At 41.8% G+C, this 15,316-nt stretch overlaps 1 pseudogene; it reads left to right on the top strand.

Moving 5' to 3' along the window:
- The first annotated feature begins 1,190 nt into the window (after positions 1–1,190).
- On the top strand, positions 1,191–2,106 carry LOC138094980 (stress-induced-phosphoprotein 1 pseudogene; annotated as a pseudogene).
- The last annotated feature ends 13,210 nt before the right edge of the window (positions 2,107–15,316 follow it).

The following is a 15,316-nucleotide window of genomic DNA, read 5'->3' as shown; positions in this document are numbered from 1 at the left end:
TTCAAGCCACTGTTATTTGGGGTTTTCTATTTTTCATTGCCCTAGCCCTGGCTTTACACCTGTATTGGGTAGAAACTATGCCTGGCCTCCCTTCTCTGACTTGGCAGCACTTGACTCAGCTGACATGAACAGAGCTCACTCAGTGGGAGCAGTGGGCAGTCTTTGGGGGCACACATCCCTTCCAGGCAACCCACACTTCTAGGTGCTCTTAGCCCTTCATGATTTTGCTTTCTTCATACATCTCCATGTCTCCCCAACAAGCACCCTCCACTTGGGCTAAGTGGGAACACTCATTCTTTCCAGGCACATTTCCAATTCCATGCTTTTGCTCCTGACTCAAGGGGTAGGTACTATGAACAGCCCATTAAAGTAAAGTGAAAGTCGCTTTGGAAAACCAGCACAATGTGTCCAACTCTTTGTGATCCCATGGAATTCTCTAGGCCAGAGTATTGGAGTGGGTAGCCTTTCTCTTCTCCAGGTGATCTTCCAAACCCAGGGATTGAGCCCAGGTCTCCCACATTGCAGGTGGATTCTTTACTGGCTAAACCACAAGGGAATCCCATTAACCAAGGAAAAAATTGGAAAACCAGCACAATGTCTACCTTTAATAGAAACCCTGGCTGCAGCGAAATAGAAATCTGCATGAAGGCATCAGAGAGTCAACACAACAGTGAAGAACTCCTAGACCAAGATACGAGGAGGAGACAAAAAAGGTTCAGCATTCAGAGCTGCATTTCCCATGGGGCTGTTTGTCTATCATAAAAAGGTAGCTGAGAAGCTGATCAGTACTTTGAAGAGCTTCTAGGTTACTCTAGAGACAAAAGTTGAAGTCCAGGACCTGCCAAAGTTTGGGGTAGGGTGTGCATTATGTTCTTATAAACCCATAGACCATTGGTTTGGAACACTGGGATGGCTATATCGTGGGAGTAAGGGTGATCTGGAAGTAAGCCATATCTCACATAAACTGCAGCCCAGTTTTCAGTCTCAATTCATAAAATTGGATTACAATTATCTTGAATTGCTCACGAATTCAGGCACTGGGATAGGAAAACGAAATTGCCTCTGGTGGAAGATAACATTATCTTAATCCTCGAAACATTTTACAAGCTAATGTTTTTAAAATGTTTGGCACACAGCTAAGGCAACGAGGCCCAGGAGGAGACAGGAAAACATGAACCAAGAATTAATGAATGCAGCAGACAGTAGAAACCCCCTCCGAGGATGGCTGCAAAACTCTCAGCTTCAAGCTTGACTGGGGCAAGGGCTACTCGGGAAAACTAGAGGCTCTTGAGTTCACAAACGAATTTGAAGAAGCCAAGCAAACCTCTGAGGCGGGTTTAAAACATAAGGCAAACATTCACATAAGGCAAACGTTCCTCAGCTCAAAGAAGGTTTACAGATCATGGAGGCTTGGTTGGCAGAGAAGAAATGCATGAGCCCTTTCAGGACACTCAATCTGTCCTGGAAGCTGGGGAGTGATCCCAGGACAAGGACGCAGCCCACTAACCCTACCTACCAGGAACGAACAGAGCAACTATGAAACAAGTCATTCAACCTGGACACAAACCTGCAAGATCCCTGATCATGACTGCTCTACTCCCAGCGTCCTCCTCAGGCAGTGTGGGCAGTGTGCCTGAGGAGGAGGACGCTGCGGCACCGGCACCACCATCTCCTCCCCCAAAGCAGCCCAAGCCGGAGCCAAAGGAAGATCTTTCCAGAGAAGCAGCAGGCACTGAAAGACAAAGAACTGGGGCTGATAAGGAGAAAGGTTTTGACACAGCCTTGAAGCTCCATGACAGAGCCACGGGCCTGGACTCCACCAACATGATTTACGTGACCAATCAAGCAGCCACGTTCTTTGCGAAGGGTGACTATGGTGAAGGCCGGGAGCTTTGTGAGAAGACCGCTGGAGTGGGCCAGAAGGACTGTCAACAGATGGCCAGAGCTTATGCTCGAATTGGCAACTCTTATTTCAAAGAAGAAAAGTACAAGGACGCCATTCATTTTTACAAGTCTCCAGCAGAGCACTGCATCCCAGGTGCGCTCCAGACATGCCAACAGAGCACAGAACTGAGCTCCCTCTGCTATCCAGCAGCTTCGCACTAGCTAGTCTACATATGGTAGGGGTATATATGTCAATACTACTCAGCTCGGTGCTCCGTGATAATCTAGATGCGGGGAGTGGGGTGGGAGGGAGGCTCAGGGGGGAGGGGATACATGCAAACACATGGGTGTTTCACAATGTTATACAGCAGAAACTAACAGCATTGTAAAGCAATTACCCTCCAATTAAAAAAGAGCGCCAACAGAAAGAGAAAATCCTCAAGGAGCAAGAGCCTCCATAAGCTCTGAGTTGGCTTCAGAGGAGAACAAAGGCAAAGAATGTTTTTAGGACATGGACTCTGCCCAGCCCCGGAAGCATTTAGACAGAATCCATCAAACAGAACCCAAACAATGCCCAATTGTACAGTGATTGTACAATGATCCGGCCTGCTATAGCAATCTCTTGTGGTTTTAGGTGGCACTCAAGGACTCTGAAGACTGTATTCAGCCAGAACCAACCTTCATCAAGGGTTTTCCATGGAAAGTGGTTGCCCTTGAAGTGATAAAAGATTACCCACAGGTCACAAATGTCTAGCCAGAAGGCACCAAACCTGGACTCCAATCGTAAAGGAGGTGATAGATGGTTACCGGTGCTCCATGAAGGCCCAGGACGACTGACACGACAGCCTGGAGGTGTGACGTGTGGGGCCATGGCTACCTCCAGGTGCAGCAGATGACCAGTGACCCTGCATCACCCTGGAGCCGATGCAGAAGTGCCTCTAGGAATGTAAATTGGTGTAGCCACAATTTATAGTGCGAAACACTATGGAGTTTCCTCAAACCCCCCCTCAAAAGAGTTGCCATATGATCCAGCAATCCCACTCCTGGGCATATACCCTGACAAACCTATAATTAGAAAAGATACATGCATAGGAATTCCCTGGTTGCCCAGTGGTTAGGGCTCCATGCTTCCACTGCAGGGGGCACAGGTTTGCTCTCTGGTAAGGGAACTATCACCTCACATGCCATACAGCATGTCCAAAAAGAAAAAGACAGACACACCTCTATGTTCATAAGCAGAACAGTTCACAATAGCCAAGACATGGAAACAACCTAAATGTCCGTCAACAGATGAATGGATAGAGAAGATGTGGTGTGTGTGTGTGTGTGTATACAGATACATAATGAAATTTTAATCAGTCATTAAAAAAGGCCATTTACAGCAACATGGATGGACCTACAGATGATCACACTAAGCAAAGTCAGTCAGAAAGAGAAAGACAAATACCATATGATATCACTTATATGCTCCTTGGAAGAAAAGTTATGGTAAACCTAGACAGCATATTAAAAATCAGAGATATTACTTTGCCAACAAAGGCCCATATAGTCAAAGTGATGGTTTTTCCAGTAGTCATGTATGGATGTGAGAGTCAAGCCATAAATAGGCTGAGTGCTGAAGAATTGATGCTTTTGAACTATGGTGCTAGAGAAGACTCTTGAGAGTCCCTTGGACTATAAGGAGATCCAACCAGTCAATCCTAAAGGAAATGAATCTTGAATATTCATTAGAAGGACTGATGCTGAAGCTTAGGCTCCAATACTTTGGCCACCTGATATGAAGAGCTGACTCATTAGAAAAGACCCTGATGCTGGGAAGGATTGAAGGCAGGAGGAGAAGGGGACGACAAAGGATGAGATGGTTGGATGGCATCACTGACTCAATGGACATGAGTTTGAGCAAGCTCTGGGAGATGGGGAAGGACAGGGAAGTCTGGCGTGCTGCAGTCCATGGGTCTGCAAAGAGTTGGACATGACTGAGCAATTGAACAAAAACAATATGTGGAATCTAATATATGATATAAATCAACGTATCTGTGAAACAAAAATGGACTCACAAAGAACAGACTTTTGGTTGCCAAAAGGTAGGTGAGGAAAGGATTGGCGGTTTGGGTTAGCAGAGGCAAACTCTTATATAGAAGATGGATAAACAACAAGGTCCTACTGTATTGCACAGGGAACTATATTCAATATCCTGTGACAAACCATAATGGAAAAGCATATGAAAAGAACACACACACACACACACGTGAGACGGACCTAAGACCTGGGACCCTTTGCTGTAGTGCTACAATGCTTGCACCTGAACAAACATCTCCTAGAGCAACAAGATACAAGGAAACTATAAAGGACTAAAAATACTTACTTTTAGCAAGTTTGCATGCCCTGTTGGGGCAAATTCTCGACAAGACACAAAAAGACCAACTGCCAATTCTAAAGAGCTGGGGGAAAAAGCAGGGGCTCAGGAGCAAAGGCAGGGTACTGTGCATGCCCCCTGCACACACCACCACCTAAAGGGTGGGTAAACCACCTAAGCCACCCTTGGACACACCTCTACGCTCACCTCATATAAGGAACCAGCTTGCCCACTCCCCAGCGAGTGAGAAAGCAAGGGAATCTGTTACTTGTTCTCACTCCTCCCTGCTACAGCAGGGGCCCCTTAATAAAGCGTTGCCTGATTTTCTTGTCTGGCTTCTGATCAATTTCTATTGATTAAGGAGACCAAGAACTCTGGTTGGTAACATATGTAAAACTGAATCACTTTATTTTACATAAGAAGTTAACACAACATTTTAAATCAACTATGCTTGAATCGACCCTGAATATTTATTGGAAGTATTGATGCTGAAGCTGAAGCTCCAATACTTTGGCCGCCTGATGAAAAGGACTGACTCCTTGGAAAAGACCCTGATGCTGAGAAAGATTGAAGGCAGGAGGAGAAGGGGACGACAGAGGATGAGATGGTTGGATGGCATCACTGACTCAATGGACATGAGTTTGAGCTAGCTCTGGGAGACAGTGAAGGACAGGGAAGTCTGGCGTGCTACAGTCCATGGGGTTGCAAAGAGCCAGACATGACCGAGTGACTGAACATCAATCCTTCAATAGCATTAAAGAAGTACATTTAGGCGGCGCTAGTGGTAATGGCACCCCACTCCAGTACTCTTGCCTGGGAAATCCCATGGGTGTAGGAGCCTGGTAGGCCACAGTCCATGGGGTCATTAAGAGTCGGACACGACTGAGCGACTTCACTTTCACGCATTGGAGAGGGAAATGGCAACCCACTCTAGTGTTCTTGCCTGGAGAATCCCAGGGACAGAGGAGCCTGGTGGGCTTCCGTCTATGGGGTCGCACAGAGTCGGACACGAGTGACGCGACTTAGCAGCAGCAGCAGCAGTGGTAAAGAAACTGCCTGCCAATGCAGGAGGCATTACGTGAACATTCGAGAATATTGTCATGGCACAAAAGATTCAGAAACTGATGGATATGGATCTCATTGAAGTTTAGGGATGATGTACGCAGGATCCTCCATCCTTTCACCCTCATGTGGAAAAAGGAGCCGGGATTGCAGTAACCAACATGAAACAGAAGGGAGAGAGGGCGGGTGGAGAGTGCCAACTTACCTTTAAATACTTATACAGATCTGTGTGGAAGACACAGAGGCATTCAGTTCAGTTGCTCAGTCGTGTCCGACTCTTTGCGACCCCATGAGTCACAGCATGCCAGGCCTCTCTGTCCATCACCAGTCTTCCGGAGTTCACTCAGACTCACGTCCATCGAGTACGTGATGCCATCCAGCCATCTCATCCTCTGTCGTCCCCTTCTCCTCCTGCCCCCAATCTCTCCCAGCATCAGAGTCTTTTCCAGTGAGTCAACTCTTCGCATGAGGTGGCCAAAGTACTGGAGCTTCAGCTTTAGCATCAGTCCTTCCAAAGAAATCCCAGGGCTGATCTCCTTCAGAATGGACTGGTTGGATCTCCTTGCAGTCCAAGGGACTCTCAAGAGTCTTCTCCAACACCACAGTTCAAAAGCATCAATTCTTCGGCGCTCAGCCTTCTTCACAGTCCAACTCTCACATCCATACACGACCACAGGAAAAACCATAGCCTTGACTAGACGGACCTTTGTTGGCAAAGTAATGTCTCTGCTTTTTAGCAGGCAGTCTAGGTTGGTCATAACTTTTCTTCCAAGGAGTAAGCGTCTTTTAATTTCATGGCTGCAATCACCATCTGCAGTGATTTTGGAGCCCCCCAAAATAAAGTCTGACACTATCTCTACTGTTTCCCCATCTATTTCCCATGAAGTGATGGGACCGGATGCCATGATCTTCGTTTTCTGAATGTTGAGCTTTAAGCCAACTTTTTCACTCTCCTCTTTCACTTTCATCAGGAGGCTTTTTAGTTCCTCTTCACTTTCTGCCATAAGGGTGGTGTCATCTGCATATCTGAGGTTATTGATATTTCTCCCGGCAATCTTGATTCCAGCTTGTACTCTGCATATAAGTTAAATAATCAGGGTGACAATATACAGCCTCGAGGTATTCCTTTTCCTATTTGGAACCAGTCTGTTGTTCCATATCCAGTTCTAACTGTTGCTTCCTGACCTGCATACAGATTTCTCAAGAGGCAGGTTAGGTGGTCTGGTATTCCCATCTCTTTCAGAATTTTCCACAGTTTATTGTGATTCACACAGTCAAAGGCTTTGGCATAGTCAATAAAGCAGAAATAGATGTTTCTAAAATCTGTGTACTCAGATTATTCATGGAACACTGCCTCTGGGCCCTCCCAGCACACGCATGGCCTCTTCAGCTGCCCAGGAGTTCCATGTCTCTTTCTCCTGACTCCCAGTCACTATCTCAGCTGCTCCTTCACAGTTGGTTATTCTTTTTACTTGTGCCAGTGGGCATGTATAGGGAGGGGAGGATGTTTTTCCCAACCTCAGATACTGAGGTAGGAAATAGATGTGCCCCTGGGCTGGACAGTTGGTATTTGACAAGTGGAGTAAAATTGAAGCTTTGTTCTCACCCAGACACTCCAAGGACAAAGCTAGTGGTAGAAGCTGAACTTCGTTGAAGTAAAGAGATAAGATGACCACTCCTGAGGTCAAGGAAAACTTCCCTGTCTGCACACGTGCAGGGAGGCTCCTTGGGTGTAAAAAATGGAGGGGACACCACCCCGTAATAAGTGTACCCCCATAATAATAATATCCCTACTGCCTTCCGCGGCAGAATCCATCTTAGCAAAATGTTGTGCATACATGTTGGGAAGAGTCCTAGAACAGGTCAGGGGTGGGAAAAGAAAAAATTGGCCAAAGGTAAACAAAAACCCTGAAGAACTGTCCTATATAAGGGATTTAAATCGCCTCTTTGCCACACGCTTTCTCATCAGGAAGGACACCCATACCCTTTCTCTCTAGGTGTGTGTTTCTGCCTAGCTTCTGTCTTAAATAAACAATCTTTCTCTCTGCTCTTCCACTTCTTGCGCTCTGTCTCTAATAATAAACTTTGTACCTATTACAGTTTTCACCTCCTTGAAATATTTTTGCTTTCAGTGGGAGTTAGAGCCAGGGCAACTTTGGTTCCAGCTTTTAGCCTCTGGTGTCTAGTGACAAGGAGTCCTGATTTTCATCCAGGCTACTCAGGTCCAGTTCCTGGGCAGGGAACTAAAATCTCTCTTCAGGACTGCTCACTGCTGTCTCTCTGAAATAAGAACCAACTGTCTTCACATTGTTAATTCTATGTTCTCTTCCAACAGAATAAGCCAGTCAGGAATAGTTATTTAAAAGAGAGAGAGAAGAAAAAATAAACACCCCCAGAGAGATAAGATATTGGAATGATCAGACTAAAAAATAACCATGCTTACTATGTGCAAGACTGAGAAAAAATTTAAAACTACCAAACTATAAAAAAAAAGGCACAGCAGGTTAGAAAAAACTCTAAGTAGAAAAGTACAATAATTAATGGTTTTCACAGTCAGTTAGACAAAACTGAAGAGAGAATTAGTGAGTTTGTAGACAGGTCAGAAGAAAATATTCTGAATTAAACTTGAAGAGATTAAAGAATAAAACATGTGAAAGAGAGAATAGGAGACATGGGGGCTACACTAAGGGACTCAAACATGCCTTCAATTAGAGTCAAAGAGGGGAAAGAGATCATGAGGTTGAAGCAATATTTTTTAAAATGACAGGATTTTTTAAAAATAATGAAGCTTTATAAATTCCAAGCAAGATAAATAAAATTAATTATACTCCTAGCTACATTATGATAAAATATCAGAAAACCAAAGACAATTTTTTTTTAAATCTTAACAGAATTTGAGGGGAAAAGTCAACTTGCCTTCAAAGGAGCGAGAATTAGATTGAGAGCTGACTTCTCAACAGAAACAGCTGGAAACTGAAGACCATCCGTGACCTTCAATGAGCTAACAGGAAATGGCTGCAGTATGAAGTTCAAGACAGAGCAAAAACGTATGTCAGGAAAGGAGACAAGAAAAGAAGATATTGAGGCTGTCTGAGCACAGGTTGGAAAAGAATTTCCAGACGCAGAGTATTTCAGAAGGGAGCGAGTTTATTACGAGCAAGGAGCAGAGATAATGAAGGTGCTTCGAGCACAGCACACCACCCTCCTGACAGACCTGGGAAAGTCGACCATTTTTGTGGGCTAGCAGCCAATTTTTATAGTCTCAAGGCAAAGAAAATTCCTGCTGGGAAATTGGCATTCGGTAATTGGTTAGGGTGCTATAGGGTGAGCACTGGGGTGGGCATTTTTGCTTAATTATGGGTCAGGAGCCCTGCTGGTGATGACTGGGGGGCTTTTGGCAATGGTTATAAAGGGGCTCAGTGAGCTTTGGAGGTGACCTCAGTTCTGAGCTCCGCTTCTGTGGCCTTGGTGCAGGACTCAGCAGAAGATACTTGTAGATATATAAAAACTGAATTTGTCACCAGCAGGCATAAGAGGTACTTTCAGGTGGTCAGATTGCAATAGGGAATAAAGATTAGATAGGTAGGTAGATGTACAGAAAGATTTGTTTACAAATTCACACACATGTGCGTCTAAGTGAATATTTTTATGCTGCTTTAATGAAAATTTTCTACCTACTAGAAGAAAATAATAATCCTATTACTCATAATTATCAACATGGGATCCTCCAAAAGATTATCTACAGATTTCTCTTCAGAAAGCCAAAGAAGACAGTGGGAGCCAAAGAAGACAGGGGGCTGTTATTCTCAAAGAAAAAGGCAAACTGTCAATGAAAAACCCTGTGTCCACAAAAATGGTACTTAGAAAGGGAGGGTTAGGATCCCAGGCTTTCACTAGAATGGTCTGGGTTCAGTCCCTGGTTAGGGAATTGAAATCCTGTAAGCTACATAGTACAGCAAAAATAAGAAAGGAAAAAAAAGGAGGGAGGGGCAAGAAATCAAGACATTCCCAGATAAACAAAAGCAGAGGGAGTCTGTGACCACTAGACTTGTCCTGATCAAGAAATGCTCGAGAGAGCCCTGCAAGGTGACATGAAAGGAAACTAGACAGTAACTGAAAGCCATACAAATAAAGATCATAATATAAGTAAATATATGGTGGTGGTGGTTTAATCGCTAAGTTGTGTCTGACTCTTGCGACCCTGTGGACTATACCCTACCGGGCTCCTCTGTCCGTGGGATTTCCCAGGCAAGAATACTGGAGTGGGTTGCCATTGCCTTCTCCAGGGAAACTTCCTGACCCAGAGAGCGAACCCAGGTCTCCTGCATTGCAGGTGGATTCTTTACTATCTGAGCCACCTGGAAAGCCCATAAGTAAATATATAGGCAATTATGAAACCTAGTATTATTGTAACAGTGGTTTGCAGCTATACTTTTTGTTTTCTACATGATTTAAGAGACTAATGCACTTAAGAGAATTATTAGCTTTTTGCTTAGGGGCTGAGCACTGAAGGATTGATTCATTTGAACTCTGGTGCTGGAGAAGACTTTTGGGAGTCCCTTGGACTCCAAGGAGATCAAACCAGTCGATCCTAAAGGCAATCAATCCTGAATATTCACTGGAAAGACTGATGCTGAGGCTCCAGTACTTTGGCCACCTGATGCGAAGAGCTGACTCAGAGAAGACCCTGATGCTGGGAAAGATTGAAGGCAGGAAGAGAAGGGGACGACAGAGGATGAGATGGTTGGAGGGCATCACTGACTCAATGGACATGAATTTGAGCAAACTGCAGGAGATAATGAAGGACAGGGAAGCCTAGCATGCTGTAGTCCATGGGGTCAGAGAGAGTCAGACAACTGTGTAACTGAACAACACAACAACACTATGTATACAGATTCATTTTGTGACACAAACTAAGAGTTAGGATAGAACTGTAAAATAACAGAGATTCTGCATGTTACTGAGGTTGAGTTCAGTTGCTCAGTCGTGTCTGACTCTTTCCGACCCCATGGACTGCAGCTTGCCAGGCCTCCCTGTCTATCATCAACTCCCAGAGTTTACCCAAACTCATGTCTATTGAGTTGCTAATGCCATCCAACCATCTCATCCTCTGTCGTCTCCTTCTCCTCCCACCTTCAATCTTTCCCAGCATCAGGGTCTTTACAAATGAGTCAGCTCTTCAAATCAGGTGGCCAAAGTACTGGAGTTTCAGCTTCAACATCAATCCTTCCAATGAACACTCAGGACTGAGCTTCTTTAGGAGGGACTGGTTGGATCTCATTGCAGTCCAAGGGACTCTCAAGAATCTTCTCCAAACCACAGTTCAAAAGCATCAATTCTTCAGCACTCAGCTTTCTTTACAGTCCAACTCTCACATCCATACATGACTACTGGAAGAACCATAGCCTTGACTAGATGGACCTTTGTTGGCAAAGTAATGTCTCTGCTTTTTAGTAGGCAGTCTAGGTTGGTCATAACTTTCCTTCCAAGGAGTAAGCGTCCTTTAATTTCATGGTTGCCGTCACCATCTGCAGTGATTTTGGAGCCGAAAAAAATAACGTCTGCCACTGTTTCCCCATCTATTTGCCATGAAGTGATGGGACCGGATGCCATGATCTTCGTTTTCTGAATGTTGAGCTTTAAGCCAACTTTTTCACTCTCCTCTTTCACTTTCATCAAGAGGCTCTTTAGTTCTTCTTCATTTTCTGCCATAAGGGTGGTCTTATTTGCATATCTGAGATTATTGATATTTCTCCCAGCTATTTTGATTCCAGATTATTGAGGTTAAAATTATTTAACCTCAATAAATTTAATTTAGAGTGTTATAACTTTATAAATTTAAGTTAGAGTGTTATAACTTTAAGATGTTGAATATAATCCCCATGGTAGTTACAAAGAAAATAGCTAAAGAATATACAAAAAAAAAATGAGAAAGGAATTTAAACATTTCACTATAAAAAAAGTTGACTGAAAAACAAAAGACAGGAATGAAAGAAATGAGAGACAAAAAAACTTATAGAAAATAATACAATGACAGAAGTAAGTCCCTCCTTATCAGTAATTACTTCAAATGTAAGTAGATTAAGTTCTCCAGTCAAAAGACAGGATGGAAGAAGGGAAAAAATACATGGCCCAACTATATATTGTCTATAAGAGACTCACTCAAGAATCAAAAACACAAACAGGTTGAAAGGATGGAAAAAGACATTCCCTGTGAATAGTAAACAAAAGAGCAAGACTGGCTATACTAATATTAGGCAAAATAGACTTTAAATCAAGCAGTTTACAAGAGACAAAGAACAACATTATATATTAATAAAATGTTCAATACAGAAAAATTATAACATTTCTGGACCTAATGACAAGTCAAATACGTGAAGCAAAACTGTCAGGACTAAAGGTCTACAATAACAGCTGGAGACCTCAATACCTCTAAGTAACAGAACAACCAGACAGAGGATAAGTAAAGAAATCAAGGGTTTAAACAACACAGTAAACCAACCCAGTGTTCAACCTGGTGTAGCTGAACACTCCACCGAACAACAGCATACACATTCTTTTCAAGTGCGTGTGAGATGTTTTCCAGGATAGATCATATGCTAGGCCAAAAATTAAGTCTCAGTAGGCTCTAAAAGTGAAGAAGGCGATGGCACCCCACTCCAGTACTCTTGCCTGGAAAATCCCATGGATGGAGGAGCCTGGTAGGCTGCAGTCCATGGGGTCGCTAAGAGTCAGACATGACTGAGCGACTTCACTTTCACGCATTGGAGAAGGCAATGGCACCCCACTCCAGTGCTCTTGCCTGGAGAATCCCAGGGACGAGGGAGCCTGGTGGGCTGCCGTCTATGGGGTCGCACAGAGTCAAACACGACTGAAGTGACTTAGCAGCAGCAGCAGCAGGCTCTAAAAGATATCATACAATGTATCTTCTCTGACCAAAAATGGGATGAAGTTAAAAATCAAAAATGTAAAGAAAACTGGAAAATTCACAAAATTGTAGAAATTAAACAACACACTTCTAAGCAAGCAATGGATCAAAGAAGAAATCAGAAGGTTTTCCATTCCATCCTAATTTTTCAGAAAATACTTAGAGTCAAATGAATATGAAAACACAACCACCCACATTTATCATGATAGATTTCTAATTTAAAAAACAGATATGCAACAAGCAACAAAGGTTTACTCTAGCACAGGGAACTACAGTCAAGATTTTGTAATAACCTATAATGGAAAACAATTTGAAAAATAATATGTGTGTGTATATATAACTGAATCACTATGCTGTGTACCTGAAACATTGTAAGTCAACTATACTTCAATAAAATATACATATTAAGGAAAAAAACAATAACCAACACTTATGGGACGCAACAAAAATGGGTACAAAGGGGGGAATTTATAGCTATAATTGCTTACATTAGAAAACAAAGAGGGAGACTTCTCTGGTGGGCCAGTAGTGAAGACTCCAAGCTTCCAGGATAGGGGGCGAGTGTTTGATCTCTGGTCAGGGAATTACAATCCCACATGCAGCATGGCCCAAAAACAAACAAAAACAAACCAAACCAAACAGGAATGATCTCAAGTCAATAACCTAACTTTACAATGTAAGAAACTAGAAAAAGAACAAACTAAACAGAAGAAAGGAACAGAAGGAAAAGAAAAGAATAAAGGTGACATGGAAATAGCTGAAATACAGATTAGAAAAGCAATACAGGAAAATCAGTGAGACCAAAAAAATGGATTCCTCAAAATAATCAACAAAATTGACAAAACTTTAGCTAGCAGACTAAGAAAAAAAAAAAAAGACTCAGATTACTAAAATTGGATATGAAAGTGGTGACATTACTAACTCCACAGAAATAAGAAAGGTTATAAATGTACTATGGACAATTGTATGCCAATAAATTGGATAACCTAGATGAAATGGAAAATTTCCTAAAACACAAAATCTACCGAGATTAAATCATAAAGAAACTTAAAAATCTGAACAGGCCTACAAATAGTAAGGGGATTGAATAAGGAATCAAAAGTCTATTAACAAAGAAAACCCCTGGGCCTGATGCACTCACTGGTGAATGTTCCCAAATGTGTAAAGAACTAATACCAATCTTCCTCAAATTAAAAAAAAAAAAATGAACAGCATGGATACCTCCTAACTCATTCTGAGGCCAGCATCACCCTAATAAAAAAGACACTAGAAGAAAACCACAAACCCAGAAGTGGAATTGCTTATGAACAATGATGGAAAAATCCACAACAAAATAGAATTCAGCAGCATATTGAAAGCATATACACCAAGACACCATAGGGTTTATTCATGGAAGTCAAGGATGATTCAACATATGAAAAATCGATCATTAAGCCACATGAACAGAATAAAGGGAGAAAAACCACACAATCATTTTCATTGATGCAAAAATAAAAAGCTTTTGACAAAGTTCATAATAAAATGCTTTCATAATAAAAACACTCAACAAAATGGGAACAGAAAGGCAAGGATGACCACTTTCACTACTTCTATTCAACATAGTACTAGAAGTTCTAGGCAGAGCAGTTTAGCAAGAAAAAGAAAAGGTCTTCCCTGGCAGTCTAGTGGTTAAGACTCTGAGCTTCCACCACAGGGAGTACAGTTTCAACCCCTGCCCAAAGAACTAAGATCCCCCATCCCAGGCGGCACAGCCAAGACATTTTTTTTTTAATGCAAGAAAAATAAAGTAAAAAATAAAAGGCATCCAAGTTGGAAAGAAAGCAGTACCATTATCTCTATTTCTAGATAACCTTATAAGTTTAAAATCATAAAGACTCCACAAAAAATCTGGTAGAACTAATAAATGAATTCAGCAAAGTAGCAGGATACTAAGTCAATGCACAAAATCAGTTGCATTTTTATAGGCAATGAGTAATCTGAAAAGAAAATCATAAAACCAGTTCCGTTTACAGTGGCATCGAAAAGAATAAAATACTTAGAGATTGATTTAACCAAGAAGGTGAAAGGTTTGTACAGTAAAACATACAAAACATTGTTGAAAGAAATTAGAGAGATATAAATAAAAACATTCCATATTCACGGACTGGAAGACTTCATATTATTAAAATGTCAATACTATCCAAAGAGATCTATAGATTCAATGCAATCCCTATCAAAAATTTCAATGACTTTTTTTGCCGAGATAGAAAATCCCATCCTAAAATTCACATGGAATGTCAAGGGACCCCCAAATAACCAAAACAATCTTTAAAAAGAACAAAGTTGGAATACTCATACTCTGATTTCAAAACCTACTATAAAGCTACAGTAATCAAAACAGGGTAGTATTGGCATAGAGACAGACATTTAGACTACTCGAATAGAATAGAGAACCCAGAAATAAACCCTTGCATGGTAAAATGATTTTTAAAAGGGTGCCAAGATTACTCAATGGGGGAAAGGATAGTCTTTTCAACAAACGGTACTGAGAAAATTAGATATCCATATACAAACAAATGACGTTAGATGCTTATCTAACATCATATAAAAAGAGTTAAAAATAGATCAAAGACATAAACGTAAGACCTAATGCAATAAATTCTTAAAGACAACATAGAAGTTTCACAGCATTGGATTCGACAATGATTTTTTAGATGGTACAATGGTACAAGTTTAAAAAAAGAAAAAATAGGCAAGTTGCAATTCATGAAAATTTAAAGTGTCAGAAGACACTATCCACAGGGTAAAAACACAAAAGCCACAAAATGGGAGAAAATATCTGCAAATCATTTATCTGATAGGGGATTAATATCCAGAATATATAGAAAACTTCCCAAACTCAACAAAAACCAGATTCAGAAATAGGCAAGGGAACTGAATAGAAATTTCTCCAAAGAACATATACAATTGGCCAACAAGCATGTAAAAGATACTCAACCTCACTAATCATTAGTGAAACACAAATCAAAACTATAATAAGAGAACTAACTCACACCCATTAGGGTGGCTGTTATTAAAAAAACAAACAAAACCCCTAATACAGCAAG

This window comes from Capricornis sumatraensis, chromosome 19 (genome assembly GCF_032405125.1).
Source record: "Capricornis sumatraensis isolate serow.1 chromosome 19, serow.2, whole genome shotgun sequence".
Lineage (NCBI taxonomy): Eukaryota > Metazoa > Chordata > Mammalia > Artiodactyla > Bovidae > Capricornis > Capricornis sumatraensis.
The sequence above is the reverse complement of the archived record's forward strand: the minus strand, read 5'-3'. Positions and strand labels throughout refer to the sequence as shown.